This window comes from Ailuropoda melanoleuca, chromosome 2 (genome assembly GCF_002007445.2).
Source record: "Ailuropoda melanoleuca isolate Jingjing chromosome 2, ASM200744v2, whole genome shotgun sequence".
Lineage (NCBI taxonomy): Eukaryota > Metazoa > Chordata > Mammalia > Carnivora > Ursidae > Ailuropoda > Ailuropoda melanoleuca.
The window spans coordinates 67,131,788-67,145,934 of NC_048219.1; the positions used below are offsets into that span (position 1 = coordinate 67,131,788).

General features: G+C 35.2%; 1 protein-coding gene across 6 annotated transcripts in view; it reads right to left on the reverse strand.

Annotated features, from left to right (window-relative positions):
• DPYD (dihydropyrimidine dehydrogenase) overlaps nucleotides 1-14,147 on the reverse strand; it is a 966,631-nt gene that overhangs the window by 758,573 nt on the left and 193,911 nt on the right. The window lies entirely within an intron of this gene.

Here is a 14,147-nt window from a genome sequence, read left to right on the forward strand (position 1 = left end):
AATGCATGGTTTTAATAGTATTCATGGTGGTTTAACAGTATTTGTCTTATTCATTGTGTCTCCTTAGCAACCAACAGTAATGTCTAACACATAAGAATGGTTCTTCATTACATATTTTCTGAATACCTAATAGGAATGTGTTATTAAATTCAACTTATAAATAAGGAAACTGGGGTAGGAAGGATAAATAATTTGCCAAAGGATCATAGAGCATATAAAGTGGCAGCGCCAGGATTCAAAGCCATATATATGACCACATACTCATAAGGACCAGGATACACTCTAACACTAAAGAATACTGTTCAATACTGAATAGGTTATAAAATTTAGTTACATCATTATTTTTCAAATACAATATGTATCTTGATGTAAAACAGTTCTTTTCAGTATAAATTGGAGAGCATGTAGCTAGCTCATTAATTACACTTTTTATTTTATTGGATGATTTTTAAAAAAGATTTTATTTACTTATTTGTCAGAGAGAGAGACAGAGCACAAGCAGGGGGAGCAGCAGGCAGAGGGAGAAGCAGGCTCCCCACTGAGCAGGGTGCCCCATGTGGGACTTGATCTCAGGACCTTGCGATCATGACCTAAGCAGGAGGCCAATGTTTAACTGACTGAGACACCCAGGCATCCTATTAGATGATTTGTTTGTATATTTCCCTTAGTTTTGATCTTTCCATCAATTCAATGAAAAGTTATTATAAGGTAAAAGTCTTTTTATCTTAACTCAAGATTAATCTGTTACCTTCTTCAAATTTGGTCATATTTGTCATTGTCTTTGTGAAAGTTTTTGTTAGTGTCACTGATAAAGGACAACAGTAAAGCACTATGCTGTCAAAGTATACTTTTCAAAAGTTAACACAGGATTCCCTTACACATAGAGAAGGAGCATGTATCAAAGATTTTACTTGACTCATTAGTGTATAAGGAATCATTAAGATCGTAAAGGTGATTCAAGGAGCATTTGAGGCTGACATGGCTTAAATGCTGAATTCCACAAAGTATTTAATAATTTATACCAATTCTTCACAAACACTTCCAAAATATACATATGAAATTTATCTCAGGAATGCAGGGTTGTTTTTTATCCCCTAAATCAATTAATATAGTACACTGCATCAAAATAATAAAGGGCAAAAATCACACGAGCATCTCAAAAAATGCAGAAAAGTATTTGGCAAAATCCAATACCTCTCATGATAAAACCTCACAACAGACCACAAATGGAAAGCCATTAATTTATTTTAGAGGATAATAAAGGACATCTATTTAAAAACGCAACTAACATCTTAATTTATGCTGAAAACTGAAAGCTTTCTCCTTAGCACCAGGAAAAATACAGCGATGCACATCTATCCAGCACAGTACTGTAGGTTTTATCCAAGTAATGTGGCAAACAAAAGAAGTAAAAGCAATTCAAATTGGAAAGTAATAAGTAAAACTATTTCTACTTATAGATGAAGTGATCTTGTATATAGAAAATTCCAAAATCCACTAAAAATTTTATATGTCAACTTGACTGTGCCATGGGGTGCCCACATTAAACATTATTTCGGGTGGATACATGATGACATTTCCATATGAGATTAGTATTTAAATTGGTGGACTCACCAAAGTAGATTGCTTTCCCCAATTATCACTCAACTAGGTGGATATCAGTCAACCACTAAGGACCTGAATAGCATAAGAAAAGGTGACAGGAAGAAAATTTGTCCCATTTGGAGCCTGTCTGGTTGAGTTTGGACATCGATATGTATATATATTCTGTTTCTATGCAGAACCCTGACTAATACAGCACTAATAATGAGTGTAGCCAGCATGGGAGCATAAGATCAATCAATATACAATAGTCAAATTATTTCTACACACAATGTATAAAACAATGAACAAAACAAAAATGAAATAAAAAAAATAATTCTGGGGTGCCTGGGTGGCACAGCGGTTAAGCGTCTGCCTTCAGCTCAGGGCGTGATCCCGGCATTACGGGATCAAGCCCCACATCAGGCTCCTGCGCTATGCCTGCTTCTTCCTCTCCCACTCCCCCTGCTTGTGTTCCCTCTCTTGCTGGCTGTCTTTATCTCTGTCAAATAAATAAATTAAATCTTTAAAAAAAATAATAATAATTCTAAGAGGATCAAAATACACACTAGACTACATTTACACAAATGTGTAAAATATATGTTCTGAAAACAGACCATTGCTGAATGAAACTTAAGAAGACCTAGATAAATGGAAAGACAGCTTGCGATTATGAATTAGAAGGCTGATTATTAGGAAAATGATACTCCCCAAATTTATCTACAGCTTCAGTGCAATCCCTATCAATATCATAGCAGATTTCTTTGCAAAAATTGGCATACTGACTTTAAAATTCATACTAAAAACTAAGAGAGCCAGAACCAGAATAGGCAAAATAGCTGTGAAAAATAAGAACAAAGTTGGAAGAATCACATTTCCTGATGTCAAAACTTATTATGAAGTTACAGTAATCAAGACAGTGTGGTACCAGCATAATAACACACATACAGACCAATAAAACAGAATTGACAGTCTAGATGGAGCCCTCATTTTTATGTTCAATTGGTTTTCTGACAAGGGTTCCAAGACAATTCTATAAAGAAAGAATATTCTCCTTAAGAAATGGGGTGGTGATTGAATTTCCATAAGCAAAAGGATAGAGTTGATCTCTATTTCACAGCATACATAAAAATTAACTAACAATAGATTATAGATCTAAATGTTAGAGATAAATCTATAAAACTCTTAGATGACAATATAGGAATAAATTTTCAAGACCTTGGATTAGACAATGGTTTTTAGACATAACAACAAAAGCACAAGCAACAACACACACAAAAAACAGATGAACTGGATTTCATCACAATTAAAAACTTCTGAGCTACAAAGAACACCACCAACAAAGTTAAAAGGCAACCCACAGAACAGGGAAAAATCATATATGGTAAGGAATTTTCATCTAAAATATATGAAGGAGACTTCTAACTCACTAATAAAAAGGCAATCAATTAAAAAATGAACAATGCATTAGTATGAACATTTCTCCAAAAATATACAAATGTCCAATAAGCATAAGAAGTGTTGCTAAACATTATTAGCTATCAGAGAAATGCTAGTCAAAATAACAAGATACCACTTCTTAACTCATTTGGCTGGCTACAGTGAAAAAGACATCATAATATATACAATGGAATATTATTCAGCCATCAAAAAGAATGAAATATTGCCATTTGCAATATGAGCTAGAGTGTATTACACTAAGGGAAATAAGTCAGTCAGAGAAAGACAGATACCATATGACTTCACTTACCCGTGGAATTTAATAAATAAAACAGATTAAAAAAAAAAAAGAAACAGAGCAAATGAACAAAGGGAAAAGGGAAAAAAGAGAGAGAGAAAGGCAAACCATAAGAAACTCTTAATTATAGAGACTACACAGGGTTGCTCGAGGGGAGGTGGGCAGGAGAGGGGCTAAATGGGTGATAGGTATTAAGGAGGACACGTTGAGATGAGCACTAGATCTTATATGTAAGTGATGAATCACTAAGATTCTACTCCTGAAACTAATATTACACTGCATATTAACTAACTAGAATTTAAATAAAAACTTGAAAAGAAAGATGTGAGGAAAAAAATTTTTCCAAACATTTAAAAAATAAATTATTTTTTTAAAGATTTTATTTATTTATTTGACAGAGATAGCCAGCGAGAGAGGGAACACAAGCAGGGGGAGTGGGAGAGGAAGAAGCAGGCTCCTAGCGGAGGAGCCTGATGTGGGGCTCAATCCCAGAACGCTGGGATCATGCACTGAGCCAAAGGCAGACGCTTAACAACTGTGCCACCTAGGCACCCCAGATAATATTTTAAGTGAAAAAAAAAAAAAGACAGACATTAAAAATGTTGACAAGGATGTGGAGAAATTGGAACAATCATACCTTGCTGATGGGATTGAAAATGATGTCAGTACTTTGAAAAATAGTTTGGCAGTTCCTTACAAGGTTAAAAATAGAGTTAACCATATGATTCAGAAATTTCACTCTTTAGTGTACACTCAAGAAAATTTACAACATATGTCCATGTAAAACCTTATACATTAGTGTTCAAAGCAGTGTACTCCTAATAGCTAAAATGTAGAAACAACCTAAATGCCCATCTCTGATGAAGAGCTAAAAAAAAGTGGTATATCCATATAATCAGATATTATTTAGAAATAAAAATAAATAATGATATGTGCTATAACATAGCTCAACTTTGAAAACATTATGCTAAGTGAAAGAAGCCATTCACAAAAGACCACATATTTTGTTTTCATTTAATGAAAATATCCAGAACAGGCAAAAGTAAAAAAACAGACAGTAGGCTGGTAGTTGCCTATGCCTGGGAGCCTGAGAAAAACTGGAAAATGGCTGCTTGGTAGGGGGTATAGAATTTCATTTTGGGATGATAAGCATATGCTCAATTTGCCTGTAGTTATGGTTGCGCTTCTGAACATCTACTCACCATCACTGAAAAGTACACTTTACATTGGCAAATTGTATGGAATATGAATTTAATCTCAATAAAGGTAATATATTTTTAAAAGTACACTTACAGGACTAGAAATTACATGGGGAATTTAATAAAGAACTACTTATTTTTTTTTTAAGATTTTATTTATTTATTTGACAGGAAGAGAGACAGCCAGCAAGAGAGGGAACACAACCAGGGGGAGTGGGAGAAGGAGAAGCAGGCTCCCAGTGGAGCAGGGAGCCTGATGCAGAGCTCAATCCCAGGACCCTGGGATCACGCCCTGAGCTGAAGGCAGAGGCTTAATGACTGAGCCACCCAGGTGCCCCAATAAAGAACTATTTCAATAAGATTGCAATCAGATGGCTTCCCTTGCCTCAGGAGATAAAGCTGCAGTAATCAAAACAGTATGGTAGTGGCAAAAAAATAAACACACAGATAAATGGAACAGAATAAAAAAAGAAAACAGAAATAAACTCACAATTCTATGGTCAATGAATCTTCAACAAAGGAGGCATATATATAATGAGAAAAAGACAGTCTCTTCAACAAATGGTGTTGGGAAAACTGGACAGCCATATGCAAAGGAATGAAACAGGACCATTTCTTACACCGTAAACAAAAATAAGCTCAAAATGGATTAAGGTACTAAATGTGAGGTCTAAAACCATAAAAATCATAGAAAAGAGCACAGGAAATAATTTCTCTGACATCAGCCCTAACAACATCTTTTTAGATCTGTCTCCTGAAGCAAGGGAAACAACAGAAAAAATAAACTAATGGACCTACATCGAATATAAAGTTTCTGCACAGCAAAGGAAACAACCAACACAACTAAAAGACAACCAACTGAATGGAAGAAAGTATTTGCAATAAACATATCTGATAAAGGGTTAGTATCCAAAATATATAAAGAATTTATATATCCAACAAAAAGATAAAAAAATTGTAAATATTTATGCCTTCAGATGGGAGCATCCAAATATATAAAACAATTAATAATAAACATAAAGGAACTCATTGTTAATAATACAATAATAGTAGGGGACTTTAACACCCCACTTACATCAATCACAGAACATCTAAGCAGAAAATTAACCAGGAAACAATGACACACTAGACCAGATGGACTTAACAGATATAATCAAAACATTTTATCCTAAAGCAGCAGAATATACATTATCTTCAAGTGCATATGGAACATTCTCCAGAAGAGATCACGTAATAGTTCACAAATCAAGTCTCAAGAAGTACAAAAATACTGAGATAATATCATGCATATTTTTTTCTTTTCTTTTTTTTCTTTTCTTTCTTTCTTTCTTTCTTTATTTATTTCTTTTTTTTTAGAGAGAGAAAGATGAAAGAGAGAGGGATTGTATGTGAGTGGGAGAGGGAAAGGAAGGGGGAGAGAGAGAATCTTAAGTGGACTCCAAGCCCAGCACAGAACCTGACACAGGGCTCAATTTCATGACCCTGAGATCATGATCTATGCTGAAATCAAGAGTCAGACACCTAACTGAATGAGCCACCCAGGTGCCCCCCATGCAAATTTTCTGATCACAACACGATGAAACATGAAATCAACTACAAGAAAAAATTTGGGAAGACCACAAAAACAGGGAAGTTAAACAACATGCTACTAAATGATGAATGCTTAACCAGAAAACAAAGATGAAATAAAAAACAAATACACGGAAATAAAACATGATGGTCCAAAACCTTTGGGATGCAATAATAGCGATTCTAAGAATGAAGTATAAAAGCAATACAGGCCTACCTCAAGAAGTAAGAAAAATCTCAAATAAACAAACTAACCTTGCGCCTAAAAGAGCTAGAAAAAGAATAACAAATGAAGCCTAAAGCCAGCAGAAGAAGGGAAATATTGAAGATCAGAGCATAAATAAATGCTTCAGAAAATAAAAACAAAAAAAAACAGCAACAAAAATAATAGAGAACAGATCAATGAAACCAGGAGCTGGTTTTTTGAAGAAATTAATAAAATTGATAAACCCCCTAGCCTGAGTTATCAAAAAGAGAAAGGACCCAATTAAATAAAATCACAAATGAGAGAGGAGAAATAACAACCAACATCACAAAAATACAAACAATTATAAGGAATATTATGAAAATCTATATGCCAACAAATCGGACAACCTAGAAGAAATGGACAAAACATATAAAACTACCAAAACCGAAACAGGAAGAAACAAAACTTGAACATATCAATAACCAGCAAAGAAACTGAATCAGTAATCAAAAATCTCCCAAGAAACAAAAGTCCCGGGTGAGATGGCTTCACAGGAGAGTTTGACGAAGCACTTAAAGAAGAGTTAATACCTATTCTCAAACTATTTCAAAAAACAGAAATGGAACAAAAATTTCCACACTCATTCTATGAGGCCAGCATTACCCTAATACCAAAACCAGACAAAGACTCTACTAAAAAAGAGAATTACAGGCCATTACCCCTAATGAACATGTATATAAAAATTCTCAATAAAACAAGTAGCAAACCAAATTCAACAGTACATTAAGAGAACCATTCACCAAGATAAAATGGGATTTATTCCTGGGCTGCAAGGGTGTTCAATATTGACAAATAAATCAATGTAATACTCTACATTAATAAAAGAAAGCATAAGAACCATATGATCCTTCCTGTAGATTCAGAAAAAGCATTTGACAGGGTAAAACATTCATTCACAATAAAAACTATCAACAAGTAGGGTTAGAGGGAATACCTAAACATAATAAAGGCCTTAAATGAAAAACCCACAGCTAATATCATCCTCGATTGGGAAAAACTGAGATCTTTTCCTCTGCGGTCAGAAACAAGATAGGTATGTCCATTCTTACCACTGTCATTTAACATAGTACTGAAAGTCCTAGTCTCAGCGATCAGACAACAAAAAGAAATAAAAGGCATCCAAATTGGCAAGGAAGAAGTCAAACTTTCACTGTTTGTCCATGACATGATACTCTATAAAGAAAACCCAAAAGACTCCACCAGAAAATTGTTACAACTAATACACAAATTCAGCAACATTGCAGGATACAAAATCAATGTACAGAAATCTGTTGCATTTCTATACACCAGTAATGAAGCAGCACAAAGAGAAATCAAGGAATCAATACCACTTACAACTGCACCGAAAACCTTAAGATACCTAGGGATAAACATAACCAAAGAGGTAAAAGACATGTACTCTGAAAACTAAAAAACACTGATGAAAGAAACTGAAGATGACACAAAAAATGGAAAAATATTCCATGTTCATGGATTCCAAGAATAAATATTGTTAAAATGTCTATACTACCCAAAGCAATCTACACATTTAATGCAATCCCTATCAAAATATCACCAGCTTTTTTCACAGAGTTGTAACAAACAATCCTAAAATCTGTATGGAACCACGAAAGACCCTGAATAGCCAAAGCAATCTTGAAAAAGGAAAGCAAAGCTGCACTCATCACAATTCCGGACTTTAAGCTATACTACAAAGCTGTAGTGATCAAGAAAGTATGGTACTGACACAAAAACAGACACATAGATCAATAGAACAGTATAGAAAATCCAGTAATGAACAAATAACTTTTTGGTCAATTAATCTTTGTTAAAGCAGGAAAGACTATCCAATGGAAAAAAAAGAGTTTCTTCAACAAATAGAATTGGGGAAACTGAACAGAAAGATGCAGAAGAATGAAACTGGACCAGGGGTGTCTGGGTGGCTCAGTCAATCAAGTGTCTGCCTTCAGCTCAGGTCCTGATTCCAGGGTCCTGGGATCGAGCCCCACGTCAGGCTCCCTGCTCAGTGGGGAGCCTGCTTCTCCCTCTCCCTCTGTTGCTCACCCTGCTTGTGCTCTCTCTCTCTGTCAAATAAATAAATAAAATCTTAAAAAAAAAAAAAAACTGGACCACTTTCTTACACCATATACAAAAATAAATTCAAAATGGATGAAAGATCTAAAAATGAGACCTGAAACCATTAAAATCTTAGAGAAGAACACAGCAGTAACCTCTTTAACATCGGCCATAGCAACTACTTACTAGATAGGTCTCATGAGTCAAGGGAAACAAAATAAAAAATAAACTATTAGGACTTCATCAAAATAAAAAGCTTCTGCACAGAAGGAAACAATCAGCAAAACTTTAGTTTTGCCTTTTAAGGCAATCTACAGGGGCGCCTGGGTGGCACAGCGGTTAAGCGTCTGCCTTTCGGCTCAGGGCGTGATCCCGGCGTTCTGGGATCGAGCCCCACATCAGGCTCTTCAGCTATGAGCCTGCTTCTTCCTCTCCCACTCCCCCTGCTTGTGTTCCCTCTCTCTCTGGCTGTCTCTATCTCTGTCGAATAAATAAATAAAATCTTAAAAAAAAAAAAGGCAATCTACAGAATGAGAGAAGATATTTGCAAATGGCATATCTGATAAAGGGTTAGTATCCAAAATCTATAAAGAATTTAGAAATCTCAACACCCAAAAAATGAATAATCCCATTAAAAAATGTGCAGAAGACAGGAAGAGAAATTTTTCCAAAGACATCTAGATGGCCAACAGACACATGAAAAGATGCTCAACGTCACTTCTCATCAGGGAAATACAAATCAAAACCACAATGAGATGCCACCTCACATCTGTCAGAATGGCTGAAATCAACAACACAAGAAACAATAGGTGTTGGCAAGGATGTGGAGAAAGGGGAACCCTCGTGCACTGTTGGTAGGAATGCAAACTAGTACATGCGCTCTGGAAAACAGTATGGAGGTTCCTGAAAAAGCTAAAAATAGAAATACCCTATGACCCAGCAATTAAACTACTAGGTACTTACCCAAAGGAAAAAAAAAAAAAAAACTAATTCAAAGGGATACACGTACCCTGTTGTTTATAGCAACATCATCTCTACATAAGCCAATTTATGGACACAGCCCAGGAATGGAGAAAGAAGATATGGTGTTTGTAGACACACACAGACATACACACAGACACACACACAGACATACACACACACACATGCAGAATGGAATATTACTCAGCCATAAAAATAATGAAACCTTGCCATTTGCAACAACGTGGGTATAGCTAGAGAGTATTATGTTAAGTGAAATAAGTCAGTGAGAGAGATAAATACCATATGCTTTCACTCACATGTGGAACTGAAGAAACACACTAGCAAAGGGATAGAGAGAAAGACAGACAGAGAAGCAAACCAAGAAACAGACTCTTAATTATAGAGAATAAATTGATGGTTACCAGAGGGGAGGTGGTGGGGAGATGGGTTAAATTGGTGACGGGGATTAAGGAGTGCACTTGTGATGAGCACCAGGTGTTGTATGGGAAGTGCTGAATCACTAAATTGTACACCTGAAACTAATATTACACTGTATGTTAACTAACTGGAATTTAAATAAAAACTTTAATTTTTTTTAAGAATACATCTTTGTAATATAACTTAAAATACTGAATTGTGATATCCAGCTTTGTTCTTCTTTCTCAAGATTTCTTTGGTTATTTGGGATCTTTGTGATCCCATACAAATTTTAGAATTGTGTGTTCTAGTTCTATGAAAAATGCTGTGGGTATTATATTAGGGATTACATTAAATCTGTATATTGCTTTGGGTAGTATCAGCAATTCTTTTTTAAAGATTTTATTTATTTATTTATTTGGCAGAGAGAGACAGCCAGCGAGAGAGGGAACACAAGCAGGGGGAGTGGGAGAGGAAGAACCAGGCTCTTAGCAGAGGATCCTGATGTGGGGCTCGATCCCAGAACGCTAGGATCACACCCTGAGCCGAAGGCAGACGCTCAATGACTGCGCCACCCAGGCGCCCCGCATAGTATCAGCATTTTAACAATATTTCTTCCAATCCATGAGCATATAATGTTTTTCCATTGTTTGTGTCATCCAGTTTCTTTCATCAATATTTTATAGTTTTTAGATTATAGGTCTTTCACCCCCTTGATTAAGTTTATTTCTAAGTATTTTATTATTTTTGGTGTAATTATAAATGGGAGTTTTTCCTAATTTGTCTATTGTGCTTCATTATTAGTGTATAGAAATGCAATGGATTTCTGTATATTGAATTTGTATCCCTTGACTTTACTGAATTCATTTATCAGTTCTAGTAGTTTTTTGGTGGAGTTTTTATGGCTTCCTATATATAGTATCATGTCATCTGCAAACAGTGGAAGTTTGACTTCTTCCTTATCAATGTGGATGCCTTTATTCCTTTTTCTTGCCTGATTTCTGTAGCTAGGACTTCCAGTACTATGTTGAATAAAAGTGGTGAGAGTGGACATCCTTGCCTTGTTCCTGAACTTAGGGGAGAAGTTCTCAGTTTTTCTCCATTGAGGATGATGCTAGCTGTGGATTTTTCATACGAGGTCTTTATTATGTTGAGGTATGTTCCCTCTAAATACACTTCTTGTGGGTTTTATCATGAATGGATGTTGTACTCACTGTCTGAACTTTTAATTAATATTGAATAGGTAGTCAACCAATAGTTCTTTTTCCTTCAAAATTAAATAATACTTAAGTGTCACCATGCATTTATTTAAAAATGCTTTAGTATGATAATAGTAAATAGATACAGACTTATCTCCTTGGCCTTATTTTCTGGTCTTGAATCATTTTACTTAATAACGGTCACAGTGAACAATTATTAACTTTAAATTATCAGTCTATTCCTTAGCAAACATCCTTTGTTCCTGCTTAAGCCCATTGATCCCCTCGCTCAGCATGTGCAAATAAGCAGTTAATCATGGCTAGAGAAAATCTCGAAGTCATTTTCACTATTCTTTTCTCCTCTTACTTGACATCATTGGAACATTTGACGTGATTGATTAGTAAATATTTAATGACTGACACACTGTCTAAATGATCCAATTGCATAATTAGAAGTCTCCTTGTAACATAAAGACACTATCATGAGGAAAAAAATATCAACTGCAGATTACTTTTAAGGATATTTGGGGGAAGGAGGTAGCACAGAAATATAATCTAATTAAACAACTAAGGATCTTTCCACAAGAATACTGATTATCTTATGAGGCCCAAATTGAGTTTCAAGATTGCACCTAAAAAGGTGACATAAGAGCTACATGGTTAAAAAATAATAAAAATAAATAAATAAATAAATAAATAAATAAATAAATAAATAAAACATTCAGAATTACACTTAGGGCTCATGATTTGCTACAGTCGTCAAACTACAAGTCCTGATCTATCACAACATACCACTGGCAATAAAACTGTCTAGTATTTCTTCAACAATCTTATGATTCCAAGTATAACTCTTACACCAAAATAAAATTGTAGGAGACTATGACTCTTAAAAAAATTACTGAGAATTACTGAATGTTTCTTAACTAAAAGCTCAATGGAATTAAAGAAAGGAGGGGAAGGGAAGGGAAGGGAAGGGAAGGGAAGGGAAGGGAAGGGAAGGAAAGGAAAGGAAAGGAAAGGAAAGGAAAGGAAAGGAAAGGAAAGGAAAGGAACGGGACCCTCCCTGGCATCGAGATGTTTTGGTATCAGAGTGAAAAGTCGCTTCAGGACGAGGTTCTGAATCTGCTTTAAATGGGGAGTAATCAAAGTGTTTCTGAAGTGATAGGAGTAAGAGATGAGAGGGAATGGCATCCAAGTTATCCTCGATTGACATGAGTAAATAATCAAGAAACTTCAGAATATGTCTTGGCATAATGACTTGGGCAATTGGCTAGAAATGTTCATTGATTCATATAGGAAATGATGATTAGAAGATATATTTTTAATGTGCTTGGAACAAATTATGGAAAAATTTGACTTCCAATCTAGGGGGGCTTAGTATCTAACTGAAGCTTCTTAATAGAAAGGTGCTAGTATTAAAGGACTAATTGGGAAGATTACTGTATAAATGCTGTGGAAACTCTCAGAAGGAGAGTGGAAAAACAGGGAAAGTGAAGAAGACACGATGATAAATTTAAAAAAAAAATGGAGCGCATTAGCATGTACCACAGAATACACAAACATGGTTTCGAAAATGGTCTGAGCCAACATCGAGCAATGATTCAGAAATCACCTTTGCACTCTACCTCTCACAAATAATTGAAGAAATGGTAGATAACTCTACGTGTAGGAAGCTGGGTACTCAGAGTCAAAGACATTCAGAAACCTATTAGCAAGGGAACACCTCCTCAACTGTTCCCATCAAGAACGTCGAGATCAATATCAATTTTTTTTTTCTCTCATAGTAAGTGGAGAGATTTCTTGAGTTCTCCTTCTAAACAAGAGGTTTGCCTCCTATTCTGCGAGCTTTTAAACCTTTCTAAAAGCAAAGGCTATAAAATTTAAATTTAGAAGGGTACTTTAAAGACACCCCAGCAGTCTCCTTCTAGAAAATACACAATCGCTTCACCTGGTTTCTTCAGGTTATTCAATCATTCACAAGTATTTTAGTCTTCTATTGTGTGAAGAAAAATGTACAGGGTTATGTTAGGAGGGATAAAAATTAGATATCTGATCTTTTGTGTACAGATTTGTTTTATGAGGACTTTTACTCCTTCTTTAAACAAAAATCTAAAACACAAATTGATCTTTGATATGTTTTTTTTTTTATATCAACACAAAAGAACATGCATTGAATGTTCTCTAGTCCATTAACGCACCCATATTTTTCAGGTCCTGAATTTTCTATTACTCATTGGGGTTTTTAAAAGCTTGTTCAAAGCTACAACATGTGCCATTTGCATGTGGGTTAATTCTAAGACAACTTCAACTTTTATTCTCTGGGTTTTATTTTTAAAGTTATAACTTTAAATTGCATTAGTGTCATCTCTCTACAATTTAATAGTTTTAAAGTCATTATCAAGAAACATGAAAAACTCACAAGCCAGCTATCATCTCATATGTTATAACAAATTTAACCAATAGTCCTATCATATCCAGGCCTTCCTATCACCACAACATTATCAAAACAGCTGGTGGATTTATTTTAAAGTGTTCTTGCTTTTTCCAATGAGAGTTTTCACAGATGGAAGCACCCTTCTAAGATAAACTCCAATCTGCTGCATTTAAAAAATACTTGGGAAAGTCCAATAAGTTTGCAAATGTGAGAAGGGTGAATTAACATTACTTATACTTCTAGATTGAGCTGTCTAATGGTGAGTGTGCTAATGTACATTAATTTAATAGAAAATGTCCCTAATAGCACATACAGAAAGTAGAGGCACAGGGAACACTGTCAAGCTGTCACCATCTCTCAGTAAACAACCCACTGGTCTTCACACATTTGGCAAGGGAGAGTGGGAACCTATCATTAACAGAACACACAAAAACTCCTGCCCTCTCAGTATTCTCTCTTCTGGGAAAAAATGGGTACAGAATAGGTTTGCCTGGTTTTACTCTGAAAACCCTCCCTTCATATCTCAGACATACTAAATTTTAGAAAAGTTTTGCACAATATGATTAGACTTTTAGAACTACAATTGTGTAAGGAAAAGATTTATTCTTGTAGAAAATAATTTTTTTTTATCTGATCTTGAGATGCTGAACTAGGAAACACATGTGAGGGTGCACACAGGTGCGCGCACACAGGCTTCAGAGCTATACACTTCTGGATTTAATTCTGCTTATATCATACTGGGGTA